Below are 16,779 nucleotides of genomic sequence, written 5' to 3' on the forward strand. Positions count from 1 at the left end.
GCATTGTATGTTTCCGTCTCTAAATTCTCTATCATTGCCATGCCCATAAATGATCAATAGGGGGCACAATGTGTATAGAATTACTGATCTCTGTTTCTTTCCTCGTCGAGGATTATGTTATGATAGATGCAAACGCTATCAATATTCAATATATAGAAGCTTTTTCAGTGAAAACTAAACATAGAAAATACATACATTTTATCTGTTCATGTGAGTTTAAAAAACATGGGTTTGAATGGGGACTCCCGTTCTATTCATTCTATCAAGGCTATCAACATACCTGTGTAATTTTTTATTCTATCCGATAACTGAAATTCAGATAGATAATCTTAGAAAAACTGGGCCCTGGTGATTCACAGCCAAGTCCTCCCGGGTCACGCCTTAAGAATGGGCTGTTGTGGCTTCAAAAGTTGTTTTCATTATCTGGAGATGCACAGGAAAATTCAAAAGGCTTCCATCGATCACAGTTTGGAGACCACTACATTTATACACATCAGGGAATCTCACTACTACAATATTCTATGGACATTGCAGGCCAATGCTATCAATATACCCTGTTTGAAAACAATGAACCCATCCATGATTTTCAAATGCAGAAACGCAACAGCTGACATCACGGAAACATACAACAGGCTATCAACATACAGTGCATTCGGAAAGTATTCAGACCTCTTTACTTTTTCCACATTTTGTTATATTACAGCCTTATTCTAAAATTGATTTTTTTTTTTACACCTCATCAGTCTACACACAATATCACATAATGACAGAGCAAAACGTTTAAAAAACAACATTTTTGCATTTGTATTAAAAATACACATCTGATCGTATTTACTTAAGTATTCAGACCCTTTACTCAGTCATGTGTTGAAGCACCTTCAATTGAAGCACCAAATCAATTGAATTTAAGCACAGGTGGAATCCAATCAAGTTGTCAAAACATCTCAAGGACCATCAATGGAAACAGGATGCACCTAAGCTCAATTTCGAGTCTCATAGCAAAGGGACTAAATACTTATGTAAATAAGATATTTGTGTTTTTAATTTTGAATACATTTGCAAATATTTCTAAAAACCTGTTTTCGCTTTGTCATTATTGGGTATTGTGTGTAGATTGAGGGGGAAAATTTTATTTAACCCCCAAACAGCAATCAATCCAGAAGTAGAAGCACTGAATCAAAATTGTAGCCTATTGATAACATGTCGGTAGGGATGGTAATGGTTGAGATAAAAATGGTTGAGTGGATGATGAGTTTCCTTTTATGTTTCACTTCCCAAGTATGATTCATACAGTTTCGGTGTGGATTAGGCCCTACTTTGAATTATAAAGAGTGTGTGATTGGCAGGAGTGAGTCGGCTTTGTCTCACCTTACATATTAATGAGCTGACATTCAGTTTCTGTACAATTCACTGGGGAGTGTGGACATCCGAACGGAAAGTGGGCTATATAAGTGTACATTTGACCGGACTCATTCCCTTATGCGGAAATGAACTCACCTACGTATGGTCACGTGGTAGGCTACAGCACCGTGCGTGACTCACCTGCAGTTTCAACTTCCACGCCCATACCTGCAAAAACCAGGAAACGCAAAGCATTGCCGCAAAACGAACAGCTTTTTTCTTACTTCAAAACACACCTTCTGCTGGTGTACTATCATATTCGGTTTTTAATTGTGGTTTTCCATCGCAAACTACCAAATATCCAGAATTTTCATTAGGTAAGTCAAACTTCGAAACTGCCTTTCGTAACGTAGTGTATAATCTCTCAATTTGCTTCTCTTGCCTTATTTGGGTATTGACCATTGTTCACAGTAGCCATAACATGCGCTTTATTTCTAAAGTAAAACATCAAACTTCTGAAAATATAGTACAATTATAACTGATCAGGCTTGGGCGGCCTCAGTGTTTGTCCTTTGTAGCCCATTCATGAGGGCTATTCTTTTACAGAAACGTCACGATTTGGCCTATTTTCTGAGGAGGCCTCAACTCAATGTGACTACTGAACCATTTCCATTTGTTCGTGTCTAGTAGTTGACCTATTCAACTATTCATCCACTCTTGCTTTTTGGGGTAACCAAAACCTATTTTATACTGATTATAATTTTGTAAATATTAACTGGTGTCTTTGAGTGTGGCTATGGGTGTTTCTAGCCTTTGATCATGACTCAGTGCCGTTATGTTACACACACAAGTATTTGGATGAAAGCTTCCTCTGTATGGGGGAGTTTGCCGATGCACATTAACGCACATTGCTTGCGTTACGTTTTGGAAGCATAAGTATTGAACCAGATAGCTGCCAAAAGGTTGAACGTACTATCTTTAGTAAGAAAAGTCATGCATGAATCGTCAATGTGAAATTGAATCAGTGAATATACAAACACCATGTTACGATTACGGACTTACATTTTAGTCTTGAACAAATCTTGCTTTGAGTTTTGGCAGTTTCATCTCACCAACAAAACATGTACACAAAACGGCCTGTGAGGACTGCTACGCGAACAAGTAGAAAACAATATTTACATAATAAAAAAATAAATGGTCAGGAAAGTTTAAAAGTTAAGTCTCTATTACCCCTCAGTTGAGTTTACTTCACATTTAGGTTGCTAATGTAATGGATTTGTTGGCCAAGTCTAGATGGCACTAGCTGTATTATGCCTACAACAGTGACTTTTCAATCCGCTAGGTGTATCTCTACAGACGTGGACATCCCCATGCATGCATATGACTAATCAAAATATGACTAATTCAATATGGCACCATCCCATTCTCTGGGCTCTGTCTGCAATCATAACCAGCAGTATATACCAGGAATAACGAAACAGAATATAATAGATATTTGGTGAATATATCAATTATGTATGACCACTGGAGTCTTTGCCAGTCAAAATAAAAAAATATATATATTTCATCACTCAATCTTGCCAAAGCATATTCTGTTGGAGGGGTTTATATGAATTTAAAATCATTTTACATGATTTGTATGAATCGGGCCATGGACATATGGCCTTTGAAATGAACTAGGGAGAGGTTGAACAGAGGCTATGTCTGGCATAAACTTATTCCCCACTTTACAATAACTCTGTTGCAGTGGTCTTAGGTAGTCTCCGTATAGGCTATTCCCTCCATCACAACACTGCTGCCCAGTTGAAGAGCTTGTTATCTGCTTGCAGCAGCGCCTTTGGAAAAGCACCCCTCAGCCTCAGAACTTGCCCTTCTAGAGGCATGCAGCCATAGTCATTATACCCTAATGTAGACCTACTAGCCAGAAAAAGTGCAGAGCATGCATAATGCTGCATCTAATATTCCAACATTTTAACATTTAGTTCATCCTCCAGTATTCAGTATGTCATTAATTCTGTAATTTGCCTGAGTTGCAATATGAACTAAATCAAAGAGAATAGAACAGTCTTATCTATTTGTTTATTGAAATCCATGTGTGTATTCTAAATTCCTCGAAGGTCTTTAGCCTATCATTTTAACAATTTGATGTTTCATTTTGGCATATCCAAATAAAATAGGACTTCAACTTGTAGGCATTGCAATTTAGGCTATCATTTTGGGTACTGGTGTCTTGCAGAGTAATTTGAACTATTAATGTTTTATAACAGTTTTTATTGGCCTCCTCTTAAAACTAGGCCCTAGCTCACAGGCCTCTAAATATAGCCTCTAAATAAATAGCTTTATGAGTAGTGGGTCTTTCTCCATTCTGATTGTTTTATACTGTTCAATTCAACTTCAACCAAAAATAATTTTTCATAAATTTCCTGCACTCATTTGAGATCATTTCCACACTGCCACGTAGGGCTGCATGATATAGGCAAAACAATCTAGGCCTTATTTTTTAACACATAGGTGAACTGTTGGGATCATGAAACTAGAATGATTTTTCTAATTTTTTAGTTACAATATAATCGTGGGCACTTTGCATAGTGTTTGACATGACAATGATTGAAAATGCCAGGGAGGAGTTATTGTGATAGGGTAGGAAACAGTGTTGATTGGTTCCCCTAGGAAACTCTTATCATCTTTGGCCACATTTAATGATTTCACTTAGCTACATGAAGTAGCTAACATTCTTTCTTTGCGTATTTGGCTTTGATTTAGAAGATAATGTTGCACAAACAACACGCTGATATAGGTCTACACCATTACTGGTATTATCAGGCTGTATAGCTAATTACGCTTGCTCTGACTCAGTACATTTAATAGCTAGCTGGCGATTAGCATTAGCGGCTAACAAGATTGAGGCCCAACTTGCTAAGAAAATACAAACTAGTTGTTTGCATATGTAAGAAACACAAATGAATAGTGTCATTTATAGAACACTGTTGGATTCATATTAAGAAGCAAAGTGAAAACTGCATCGTTGTCATCAACATTGTTGCATGTGCTAGACTGAACACAAGTGTCTCAGTCGTGGAACAACAAATGCTCTCCTTGAGTGCTGGGGCGAGACTAGGTCTGTGTGGAAAAAGCGGCATGGAGAGAGATGACTTAAGTAGCGAAGTAAACTATAAAAATGAACGTTACACCTAGTGTATTACATTTTAACAAACCAAACATTAAAATAGTGTTATAGAGGGTAAAGTAAAAACCCAAAACGGTTCCTGCATCAATACTGTATATCGTAAAATACGGTATACCGCCCAGCTCTTGAGTATTTGGCTGTTTAGACTTCCAGAGCCAATAAAACAAGTGTAGACCTTACCGTTGAACATGTAAGGTCCTTGGACTATAAGGAGTAATGTTAGACTCCTTTAGTCCATTTATTGGGCTATGGGTATGTCTAACCCAAAGCACTGAGACCTTATTCAGAATAGCAGATCCCAGTTAAAACATCTATTTGAGATAAGGTTCACTACACACCATGTGGAGAAGAGAGCTATTGAGATATATCATCTCCTTTTACTCCATTTCTTTATTTCAGTCTGCATGCCCAGACTATGTTTGTTAGAACTGAATGTATGTTTTAATGTGAGGCCTTCTTTGATCGGAGTCGTGACCAGTTCTGAATGCTGCAGGTTTAGGCATTTGTTTTACAATGAGATTCATCACCATTCATCGTGATAGCTTCAGCTTTAATATCTGTGTGCATTAATTTCCTAAAATCACTGCACGCTTATCTTAGATTAGTTCTCAGCTGTGGGATGTTGACTGTCTCAGTGATTACTCAGGGACATCATTACGTAAACTGGTCTCAAAGCATATTGTATTATTCTGTACGTAAATCCGAGTCACTCCATTTATCCTGAACAAAAATATAAATGCAACAATTTCAGCATTTTTACTGAGTTACAGTTCATGGGGTGGAAGGTAGCCTAGTGGTTAGAGCGTTGGACTAGTAACCGGAAGGTTGCAAGTTCAAATCCCCAAACTGACAAGGTACAAATCTGTCGTTCTGCCCCTGAACAGGCAGTTAACCCACTGTTCCTAGGCCGTCATTGAAAATAAGAATTTGTTCTTAACTGACTTGCCTAGTTAAATAAAGGAGTAAAAAAAAAGAGCGTTGGACTAATAACCGAAAGGTTGCAAGATCGAATCTCGAGCTGACAAGGTAAAAAATCTATCGCCCTGCCCCTAGGCCATCTTTGAAAATAAGAATTTGTTCTTAACTGACCTGCCTGGTTAAATAAAGGTACAGCAATATATAAATAAAGAAATCCATTAATTCTAATAAATTCTTTAGGCCCTAATCTATGGATTTCCCATCACTGGGAATACCGATATCCATCTGTTGGTCACAGATGCCTTTAAAAAAAAATAGGGTCAGAACCAATCAGTATCTGGTGTGAACACCATTTGCCTCATGCAACACGACACATCTCCTTCACATAGAGTTGATCAGGCTGTTGATTGTAGCATGTGGAATGTTGTCCCACTCCTCTTCAATGGCTGTGCGAAGTTGCTGGATATTGTTGGGAACTGGAACATGCTGTCAATCCAGAGTATCCCAAATATGCTCAATGGGTGACATGACATGTCTGGTGAGTATTCAGGCCATGAAAGAACTGGGACATTTTCAGCTTCAAGGAATTGTGTACAGATCGTTACGACACGGGGTCGTGCATTATCATTAACCCTTCATCTAACCCTTTTAGCCAACCTTAACCCTTCACCTAACCCTTTTAGCTAACCCTAACCATTTAACCTATCTAACGTTAGCCACCTAGCTAGAATTCATAATGCTGACAGTTTGTACTTGAACCTCATAGTCATTTTATCATTTAAAATCCAATGTGCTGGAGTACACACCCAAAACAAACAAGATGTCACTGTCCCAATACTTTTGGAGCTCAATGTACATATGGACATTGTATAATGTGAAAGTAGATCAAGCAAAATACTACAGTAATACTGCACGTGGTGAGGGCAGGGTCACAGTGAAAGCCGACTGGGATAAAACAACTCGCTACCTATTTAGAAATCACTAAGTACAGCAGAATTAACTCAGTTAAAGGGATACTTTGGGATTTTGGCAATGAGGCCCTTAATCTACTTGCCCAGAGTCAGAGGAACTTGTGGATACAATTTTTATGTCTCTGTGTTATGTCAGTTTATAGACCCGATGCCACGGTATTGGGACATCAAAAAACTGTCCCTAATTGATTTACATTTTATACAGTATTGCTGTCAAACCTTTTGACTTGAAGTGAAACTTTTTTAAATTTTTTAAATTTATACTAAACATTTTAAGCCATTTATGATATTTATTTTTAGGTAGGCAGACTAATTGTCTCTTCCAATTTTGTGGCAGAATAGCAATGAGTTTGTTATAATTTTGTATTGAGCACGTCCATTAAGACTGTCTTTAAACTTGTGCATGTGCCACTGACTACATGAATTCATATTAGGAATATATTTCATGAGATTACTATAAAGAACTTGATTCTATGTATTAAGCTGTTTTGGAAAAAGTAAAGGTTTTAGATTAGAATTCTAGTCATCAGTCAGCACAGTGGTAGCATCATTCATGCTCTTTATCCCTTAGACTGTGCCTGCTGTCTGGATGATGCACAATGCAAAGCAATTTAAAAGTGCTTAATTCTATGTGTTTGTTACCTAACTGGGTATAAAAGAGACTGTTATTTATAGGCTTGCTGCTTGTTTGGGGCCCATGGAGTGCGCAGGGATTTCTATGCCCTGCTCACTGGCAGTGAAATCTTCTGCTGTCATTGACCAGCCATACAGAGAGCGGTAATCCAGACATGCAAACTGTTGCAATATCATTCCTGCCCGGAGGTTTGCATTGGCTGGCAGCTCGCCGGATGCATTTATTTATTTATTTCCCCTCGTGGGACATGGCTGTGTACTGTCAGCGGGTGACAGGGCATACATGCATGTGAATGAAAAAGTGAAGACACTTGCCAGTTTGTCAGCGCATGCTCGTACATGTCCTGGAAATCCGTCTGGCCTAGCGGTCTTCACTGTCTGAGTCTGTAATACAAACATGTCTCAAGCAGGCCACCATAGTCCCTGTGTCCAAGAACACTAAGGTAGCCTGCCTAAATGACTACCGACCCGTAGCACTCATGTCTGTAGCCATGAAGTGCTTTGAAAGGCTGGTCATGGCTCACATCAACACCATTATCCCAGAAACCCTAGACCCAATCCAATTTGCATACCGCACCAACAGATCCACAGATGATGCAATCTCTATTGCACTCCACACCGCCCTTTCCCGCCTGGACAAATGGAACACATGTGAGAATGCTGTTCATTAACTATAGCTCAGCGTTCAACACCATAGTGCCCTCAAAGCTCATCACTAAACTAAAGGACCCTGGGACTAAACACCTCCCTCTGCAACTGGATCCTGGACTTTCTGACAGGCCACCCCCAGGTGGTGAGGGTAGGTAATAACACATCCTCCACACTGATCCTCAACACGGGGGCCCCTCAGGTGCGTGCTCAGTCCCCTCTTGTACTCCCTGTTCACTCATGACTGCACGGCCAGGCACGACTCCAACACATCATTACATTTGCCGATGACACAACAGTGGTAGGCCTGATCGCTGACAACTATGAGACAGACTGTAGGGAGGTCAGAGACCTGACCGTGTGGTGCAAGGACAATTTCCCGGACCTCAACGTGATCAAGACAAAGGAGAGGATTGTGGACTACAGGAAACTAGGGTTGCAAAGGTCCGGGAAATTTCCCATGGGAAGTTAAATTAATTTACCTGTACGTGGAATTGTTTGTTTATTTTTGTAAAACTTTTTTTGTAATCTTTACAGGAAAATGCCACGAGCACTATCTGATAGATGGAGACCTATCACTGCAGCTAATGTAGAAGGAAAAGCTGTGTACATTTGAAAATACTGTGCCAAATCATATGTGAAGAATGCAATAAAGATGCAGAATTATCTGGCCAAGTGCATAAAGTTTTCTCAGCACTCACAACAAGCAACCTCTGACAAAAGTCCCTCTACTTCTATTCGAGGTGGAAATGATGAATCAGACACCTTATCGATAGCAACAGCTCATGGTCCTCCTGGAATTCAATGTTTTTTTGTTTTGACTCAATGGAGGAACGTAGTCAGAGAAATGCTGATGAATGTCTTGCTCGAGCTGTGTATGCAACTGGCTCACCTCTGATGCTCACAGGCAATGTGTATTGGAAGAGATTTCTGAATGTTCTTCGCCCAGCATACACCCCTCCAACCAGACATGATTTATCTACTCATTTGCTGGATGCAGAGTTCAACAGAGTTCAAGTGAAGGTCAAGCAAATCATAGAGAAAGCAGAGTGTATTGCAATCATCTCTGATGGGTGGTTGAATGTTTGTGGGCAAGGAATAAATAACTACATCATCTCCACCCCTCAACCAGTATTCTACAGGAGCACAGACAAGGGACAACAGGCACACCCGTCTCTACGTTGCAGATGAGCTGAAGGCAGTTATCAATGACCTTGGACCACAGAAGGTATTCGCAATGACAGACAATTCTACGAACATGAAGGCTTCTTGGTCTAAAGTGGAGGAGTCCAAACCTCACATCACACCCATTGGCCGTGCTGCTCATGCATTGGATCTGCTCCCCAAGGACATCATGGCACTGAAAACAATGGATACACTCTACAAGAGAGCCAAGGAAATGGTTAGGTATGTGAAGGGTCATCAAGTTATAGCAGCAATTTACCTCACCAAGCAAAGTGAAAAGAATAAGAGCATCATATTGAAGCTGCCCAGCAACACCCATTGGGGTGATGTTGTCATCATGTTTGACAGTCTCCTGGAGGAGAAGGAATCCCCAAGAAATGGCCATATCACAGTCTGCCGATGTGGACAGCCACATCAAGAGGATCCTCCTGGATGATGTACACTGCTCAAAAAGGGAACACTTAAACACAATGTAACTCTAAGTCAATCACACTTCTGTGAAATCAAACTGTCCACTTAAGAAGCAACACTGATTGACAATAAATTTCACATGCTGTTGTGCAAAAGGAATAGACAACATGTGGAAATTATAGGCAATTAGCAAGACACCCCCAATAAAGGAGTGGTTCTGCAGGGGGTGACCACAGACCACTTCTCAGTTCCTATGCTTCCTGGCTGATGTTTTGGTCACTTTTGAATGCTGGTGGTGCTTTCACTCTAGTGGTAGCATGAGACTGAGTCTACAACCCACACAAGTGGCTCAGGTAGTGCAGCTCATCCAGGATGGCACATCAATGCGAGCTGTGGCAAGGTTTGCTGTGTCTGTCAGCGTAGTGTCCAGAGCATGGAGGTGCTACCAGGAGACAGACCAGTACATCAGGAGATGTGGAGGAGGCCGTAGGAGGGCAACAACCCAGCAGCAGGACCGCTACCTCCGCCTTTGTGCAAAGAGGAGCAGGAGGAGCACTGCCAGAGCCCTGCAAAATGACCTCCAGCAGGCCACAAATGTGTCTGCTCAAATGGTCAGAAACAGACTTCATGAGGGTGGTATGAGGGTCCGACGTCCACAGGTGGGGGTTGTGCTTATACAGCCCAACACCGTGCAGGAGGTTTGGCATTTGCCAGAGAACACCAAGATTGGCAAATTCGCCACTGGTGCCCTGTGCTCTTCACAGATGAAAGCAGGTTCACACTGAGCACGTGACAGAGTCTGGAGACGCCGTAGAGAATGTTCTGCTGCCTGCAACATCCTCCAGCATGACCGGTTTGGCGGTGGGTCAGACATGGTGTCGGGTGGCATTTCATTGGGGGGCCGCACAGCCCTCCATGTGCTCGCCAGAGGTAGCCTGACTGCCATTAGGTACCGAGATGAGATCCTCAGACCCCTTGTGAGACCATATGCTGGTGCGGTTGGCCCTGGGTTTCTCCTAATGCAAGACAATGCTAGACATCATGTGGCTGGAGTGTGTCAGCAGTTCCTGCAAGAGGAAGGCATTGATGCTATGAACTGGCCCCCCGTTCCCCAGACCTGAATCCAATTTAGCACATCTGGGACATCATGTCTCGCTCCATCCACCAACAGTCTGTCCAGGAGTTGGCGGATGCTTTAGTCCAGGTCTGGGAGAAGATCCCTCAGGAGACCATCTGCCACCTCATCAGGAGCATGCCCAGGCGTTGTAGGGAGGTCATACAGGCATGTGGAGGCCACACACACTACTGAGCCTCATTTTGACTTGTTTAAAGGACATTACATCAAAGTTGGATCAGCCTGTAGTGTGGTTTTCCACTTTAATTTTGAGTGTGACTCCAAATCCAGACCTCCATGGGTTGATACATTTGATTTCCATTGATAATTTTTTTGTGATTTTGTTGTCAGCACATTCAACTATGTAAAGAAAAAAGTATTTAATAAAAATATTTCATTCATTCAGATCTAGGATGTGTTATTTTAGTGTTCGTGTTATTTTAGTGTTCCCTTTATTTTTTTGAGCAGTGTATTTTGAGAGAGCGTGGTAAGCAGCCTGAAACTCCTGGAACCTATAGCAGTAGCCATTGCTTGGATTGAGGTGGACAATGCCATCCTGTCTGATGTTCAGACTCTGTTTGCAGATGTAAGAGAATGAATATGTACTGCCCTGCCCACTTCACTGTTGCTCCTGCCCACTTCACTAGTGCTGAAATACATCAAAAAGCGTGAAGATTTCTGCCTGAAGCCCATACACGCCGCAGCGTATGTGTTGGATGCCAAGTATGCTGGCAAGAGCATCCTGTCTGGTGCAGAGATCAACAAGGCCTATGGTGTCATCACTACTGTGTCTCGCCACCTTGGCCTGGATGAGGGCAAGGTTCTTGGCAGTCTGGCGAAGTACACTTCCAAGCAAGGGCTTTGGGATGGAGATGCAATATGGCAGTCGTGCCAACATATCTCATCAGCCACCTGGTGGAAGGGACTTTGTGGATCTGATGCTCTTTCCCCGGTTGCACAACAGCTCCTTGTTTTGGAACACACAAGAAACAAGCCATCCTCAAACATGGAACAAGCCATCCTCAACAAGGTTGGTAAGTGACAGTGAAGATGATGCCTCAGAGTCTGATGTTCAAGAGGTGGACATTGAGGAGGTCCAGGGAGAAGACATGGAATCCTGAGAGGAAGACAACCATAGCTTTAGTTTCCAGACTATCATTTTACAGATGTATGTTAAAAACATTTTTGGGAGATGTCAGTCAATATTATCTTATCTACCGGAGAAGCAAGTCTAGGTCCAAGAGGCTTCTAAACAGCTTCTATCCCAAGCCATAAGACTCCTGAACAGCTAATCAAATGGCTACCCAGACTATTTTCATCCCCCCACCCCACTTCTATGCTGCTGCTACTCTCTGGTATTATCTATGCATAGTCACTTTAATAACTCTACTTACATGTACATATTACCTCGACACCGGTGCCCCCGCATATTGACTCTGTACCGGTACCCCCCTTGTATATAATCTCGCTATTGTTATTTCACTGCTGCTCTTTAATTATTTGTCTTTCTTATCTCTTTTAAAAAAAAAGGTATTTTCTTAACTGCATTGTTGGTTAAGGGCTTGTAAGTAAGCATTTCACTGTAAGGCCTACTACACCTGTTGTGTTTGTCACATGCTAGATGAATGATCTGTTGGGGGATGGAGAGGGTATGGTGTGAGGATGGTAATGATGGGGGGCTCTGGGTGTTAATGGCCAGAGGACTAAGCCTCTGTGGGGATTATGAGAAAATGGGGCGGGGTGTATACATGATCTATCAGGGCTTAGTACCGGAATTATCCCGGCAGCAGCGTTTTCATTAGTGCAATGTTTAGAGATCTCCAGAATTGTATAAGAGTGACTTGCTGTCATCCCCTCTGGGCCTGCCCACCGCCTGTAATGTGGCTGTAATTGTCCATTTTCTTTCTCTGGGGGGGGGGGGAAATACATCTGTCAGAGCTGATGGTAGGGGACACAGGGCTCATTATCGCAAATGTAGTAGCTAATGGGCAGGGTTCAGTGTATGTGTGATGGCAGTAAGCACAGTGGTGGGAGAGAGGGGTGGTAGTCAGGGGTTTAGAGTATTGCGGAGGGAAGTGAGGTATGTTAGTGGAACCGTTGTGAGTAGCATGGGGTGTAAGTGAAGAAACGGCTGAGGGCTCAAAGATGAAGTTTAAGAAGTTCATTACCATCATGCAGGCGGCCATGGGGATCGTCCCCCTCAACAAAAGAGAGCTCCTACCACCTGGGAGGAAGCGATGGAAACCCCCAGGGTGAGTGAAGCTGAGGTGTGAAATTAATGTGGTCGATAGCATGTAGTAGTAGTTTGATTTTTATTTCACCTTTATTTAACCGGCAGGGTAGCCTAGTGGTTAGAGCATTGGACTAGTAACCGAAAGGTTGCAAGTTCAAATCCCCGAGTTGACAAGGTACAAAATCTGTCGTTCTGCCCCTGAACAGACAGTTAACCCACTGTTCCTAGGCCGTCATTGAAAATAAGAATTTGTTCTTAACTGACTTGCCTAGTAAAATAAAGGTAACATTTTTTTTTTTTTTTTTTTTTTAACAGGTAGGCAAGTTGAGAACAAGTTCTCGTTTACAATTAGTATGTAGTAGTAGCATGTAGTAGTGTCGATAGCATGTAGTAGTGTCGATAGCATGTAGCTTAACTCTGGTGGATTCAAGTACACGCATTTACTGCACCTCTAACGTAGTTGAATCATTTGCACTACAAATAATCAATTGTGTGTGTGTGTGTGCCAGAATGTATAGATGTTTCAGACAAGATGGTTCTAGCCTACATGCTACAGCATGAGCATGTGTGTTGTCATTAGTTCCCGCTCAGGTCAGAGAGCTTTGAGTGTGACTATAGATGCACAGCAGATGAATGTAGCAGAGATCCTGTGAGTCGCATGGCTCTCCTGAGCTGACCCAGTCCAGTCACTCACTGGATCCATTATGGAACCTTTCTTTAGTTTGTGTGTGTTTTTGATTTATTTATCAATCAATCAAATGTATTTATAAAGCCCTTTTTACATCAGCATGTCACAAAGTGCTATATGACCCCTCACCCACTGAGGTTTTGTGTGTGTGATCCTTCGACCACTTTTGAGGACATTTGTAGATCAGTAATTCACTATTCACTATACACAGTAATTCACTATACACAAGATACATAGATTGCAGTATTCTTAGTTTGGAGATTTCCTAATTATGTAGTTCCAGGCTGTACCACAACCGGCCGTGATTGGGAGTCACATAGGGCGGCGCACATTTGGCCCAGCATCGTCCGGGTTAGGGTTTGGCCAGGGTAGGTCGTTATTGTAAATACAAATGTGTTCTTAACGGACTTGCATAGTCAAATAAAATAGAAATAAATACATGCTGATAGAAGCTTGCCTGTAGTTTCCCTGCACCTCTTAACACGGCTAGGGTCAGGGTATTGGGGAGACAGTTGAAAAGGCAAACAACACGAGCTGAGCATTTAGTCAAAACAAAAATATGAACGCAACAATTTCAAAGATTTTACTAAGTTACAGTTCATATCAGTAAATTGTAATAAATTTATTAGGCCCTAATCTATGTATTTCACATGACTGGGAATACAGATATGAATCTGTTGGTCACAGATGCCTTTTTTTTGAAAGGTAGGGGCATGGATCAGAACCCCTGTCAGTATCTAGTGTGACCACCATTTGCCTCATGCAGTGTGACACATTTCCTTCGCATAGAGAGTTGATCAGGCTGTTGATTGTGGAATGTTGTCCACTCTTCAATGGCTGTGTGAAGTTACCGGATATTGTCGGGAACTGAAACACACTGTCGTATACGTCAATCCAGAGCATCCCAAACATGCTCAATGAGTGACAGGTCTGCTTAGTATGCGGACCATGGAAGAACTTGAACATTTTCAGCTTTCAGGAATTGTGTGCAGATCTTTGCGACATGGGGTGTGCATTATCATGCAATTGTGTTCACATAACCGCACCGCCACTCTGTTTACAACGTTGACATAAGCAAACCACTCGCCAACACTATGCCATACACGCTGTCGGCCATTTGCCCGGTATTGTTGAAACCGGGATTAATCCTTGAAGAGCACACTTCTCCAGCGTGTCAGTGGATATCGAAGGTGAGCATTTGCCCACTGAAGCTGGTTACAACGTTGAACTGCAGTCAGTCAGTCAAGACCCTGGTGAGGACGACAAGCATGCGGATGAGCTTCCCTGAGACTGTTTCTGACAGTTTGTGCAGAAAATCTTATTTTTGTGCATTTGGGTTTTGTGGGATTTTTTTATTCAGCTCATGAAACATGGGACCTACACCTTACATGTTGTGTTTTTATATTTTTGTATGGTGTATTTATTCCTCTTCTGACACAAGGCCAAATAGCAGAGCATATGTTTGGCTCAAATGCAAACAGATTACAGCTGCACTGGCTCTCCTTGTTGTCCCCTCCCCCCTCCTCTGCCCTCTTACCAATGCAATCAATTTATTTTTTACATTTTTTGTGTATTTATTTTTTAATGATTTTTGTATTCGACGGGCAGAATAAATAGCATTAGACAAATGCTTTATCGCTGCATGTCCATATCACATGACATTCAATAATACAGATGTTAATCAATAAAATAAGGTATTTATAGTACATGTGTAACTGGTGTGAAATGGCTAGCTAGTTAGCGTTGCGCGCTAGTAGCGTTTCATTTTGTGACGTCACACATGCTCTGAGACTTGCTCTGCAAGGGCCACGGCTTTTTTGCAGAAATCGGTACTGATGCTTCGTGGGAGGCAGTAGTTGTTTTCAGAGGGTCCCTGGGTCGAGCCCAGGTTGGGGCAAGGAGAGGGATGGAAGCAACTCTTACACATGCACAGACATACCAATTAACAGTACATGGTATGCTAATTGATTCCACCATTACAAGATCAAATATTTGTCTCAATTAGTTTCTACTTTTTTCTTCCGAGCTACATTTTTACATAGGTTGACAATTAAAACTCCTTATACAAAGTTGAACTCTGATCTTAATGTTGAGTAATGATTATCGAAAGCCCTTTTGTCTCTCCCCACAGGGACACATCCAGTACTGACCAGTCCAACACTGACTTGTACCGATCTAGCTGCTCCTGGGATAGGTTCTACTGGACCAAAGAAGCCCAGTACCTGTGTCTCCGTCGACTCTCTTCACCCAGCTACTCTGCTATTCTGAAGGTACGTCATCATTTCTGCAAACTTTGTACATGTATTCTTTACCCATCCTAATCTGCCCTAAGACCGTGAGTGTGTGTGGTTGGACATATGATTAATACATTGCCATTTTGTGATCTACTCTGTAAACAGGAAATCAAGAGTGGTTTTGGCAGTAGGATATGGTTTAAAAGTCTGTTTGAAAATCTCTGCTGGATATCTATTACCTTGGATCATCCTTCGGTTATTCATGTTCCTCATTCACAATGTATCCAAGGCCTATGTCCCTTAGCACTATTTGGAAGTTGCTGGCCCACGTACCTCACCCGATGCATATTTAACCAGGAGTCTTCCATAGAAGCAGTTGAAAGAGAACTCAGCGGAAAAGATTCAGGCCACCCATCACAACAGATTATTGCGCTAAATGCATGTGCAACCGGAAATGCTGTTTGATCTTGAGGCTACTAGTAAGCACTGTTATCTACTTTACTTTGATGCAAAGATATGGAGATACGCTTGATGGCTACATAACTTGACAGCTCTGAATCTGATATTGGAACGACACACCAGCATATTAATATTTTTATTCAGCTTGCATTGTTAGATTGAAAAACCTGTCCTTTTTACAACACTGAAACTCTACAACTAACAATCATTCTGTCCATTTTGGAACTGACTGACTTGCCTCTGTTAGTCTTGGGACACCCAGGGGTGAAAAATCTATTAAAGTCATCTGGAAGGATCCATTTTGTCAAAATAAAATTGACAGAATTCCAAATGATAATGAATGCGTGTTGTATTTTATTGGTTTTGTAACGGCTTTCTAATGGTGAAGGAGAGTCGGACCAAACTGCAGCGTGTCTATTGCGATTCATCTTTAATAAACAAACGTAACACACAACAAAACACTAACACTACAAAACGAAAACAGCCTATACAAGTGTCTACTAACCTCTAACCAGGACATCAAGACACACAGGACAATCACCCACAATTACAACCAAAGAATATGGCTGCCTAAATATGGTTCCCAATCAGAGACAACGGTAAACACCTGCCTCTGATTGAGAACCACTTCAGACAGCCATAGACTCTCCTAGAACACCCCACTAAGCTACAATCCCACTATACACACATTCCAAAATCCCAAGACAAAACACACCACAATACAAAAACTCTATGCCACACCCTGGCCTGACCCAAT

The 16,779-nt window shown here is 41.7% G+C and overlaps 1 long non-coding RNA gene across 1 annotated transcript; it reads left to right on the forward strand.

Moving 5' to 3' along the window:
- Positions 1–1,462: 1,462 nt before the first annotated feature.
- LOC135562393 (uncharacterized) lies at positions 1,463–16,779 on the forward strand. Its single transcript, XR_010459906.1, has 3 exons — positions 1,463–1,718; positions 15,461–15,599; positions 15,729–16,779. It is a non-coding gene; the product is annotated as an uncharacterized LOC135562393 (long non-coding RNA).

Source organism: Oncorhynchus nerka, linkage group LG19 (genome assembly GCF_034236695.1).
Source record: "Oncorhynchus nerka isolate Pitt River linkage group LG19, Oner_Uvic_2.0, whole genome shotgun sequence".
Lineage (NCBI taxonomy): Eukaryota > Metazoa > Chordata > Actinopteri > Salmoniformes > Salmonidae > Oncorhynchus > Oncorhynchus nerka.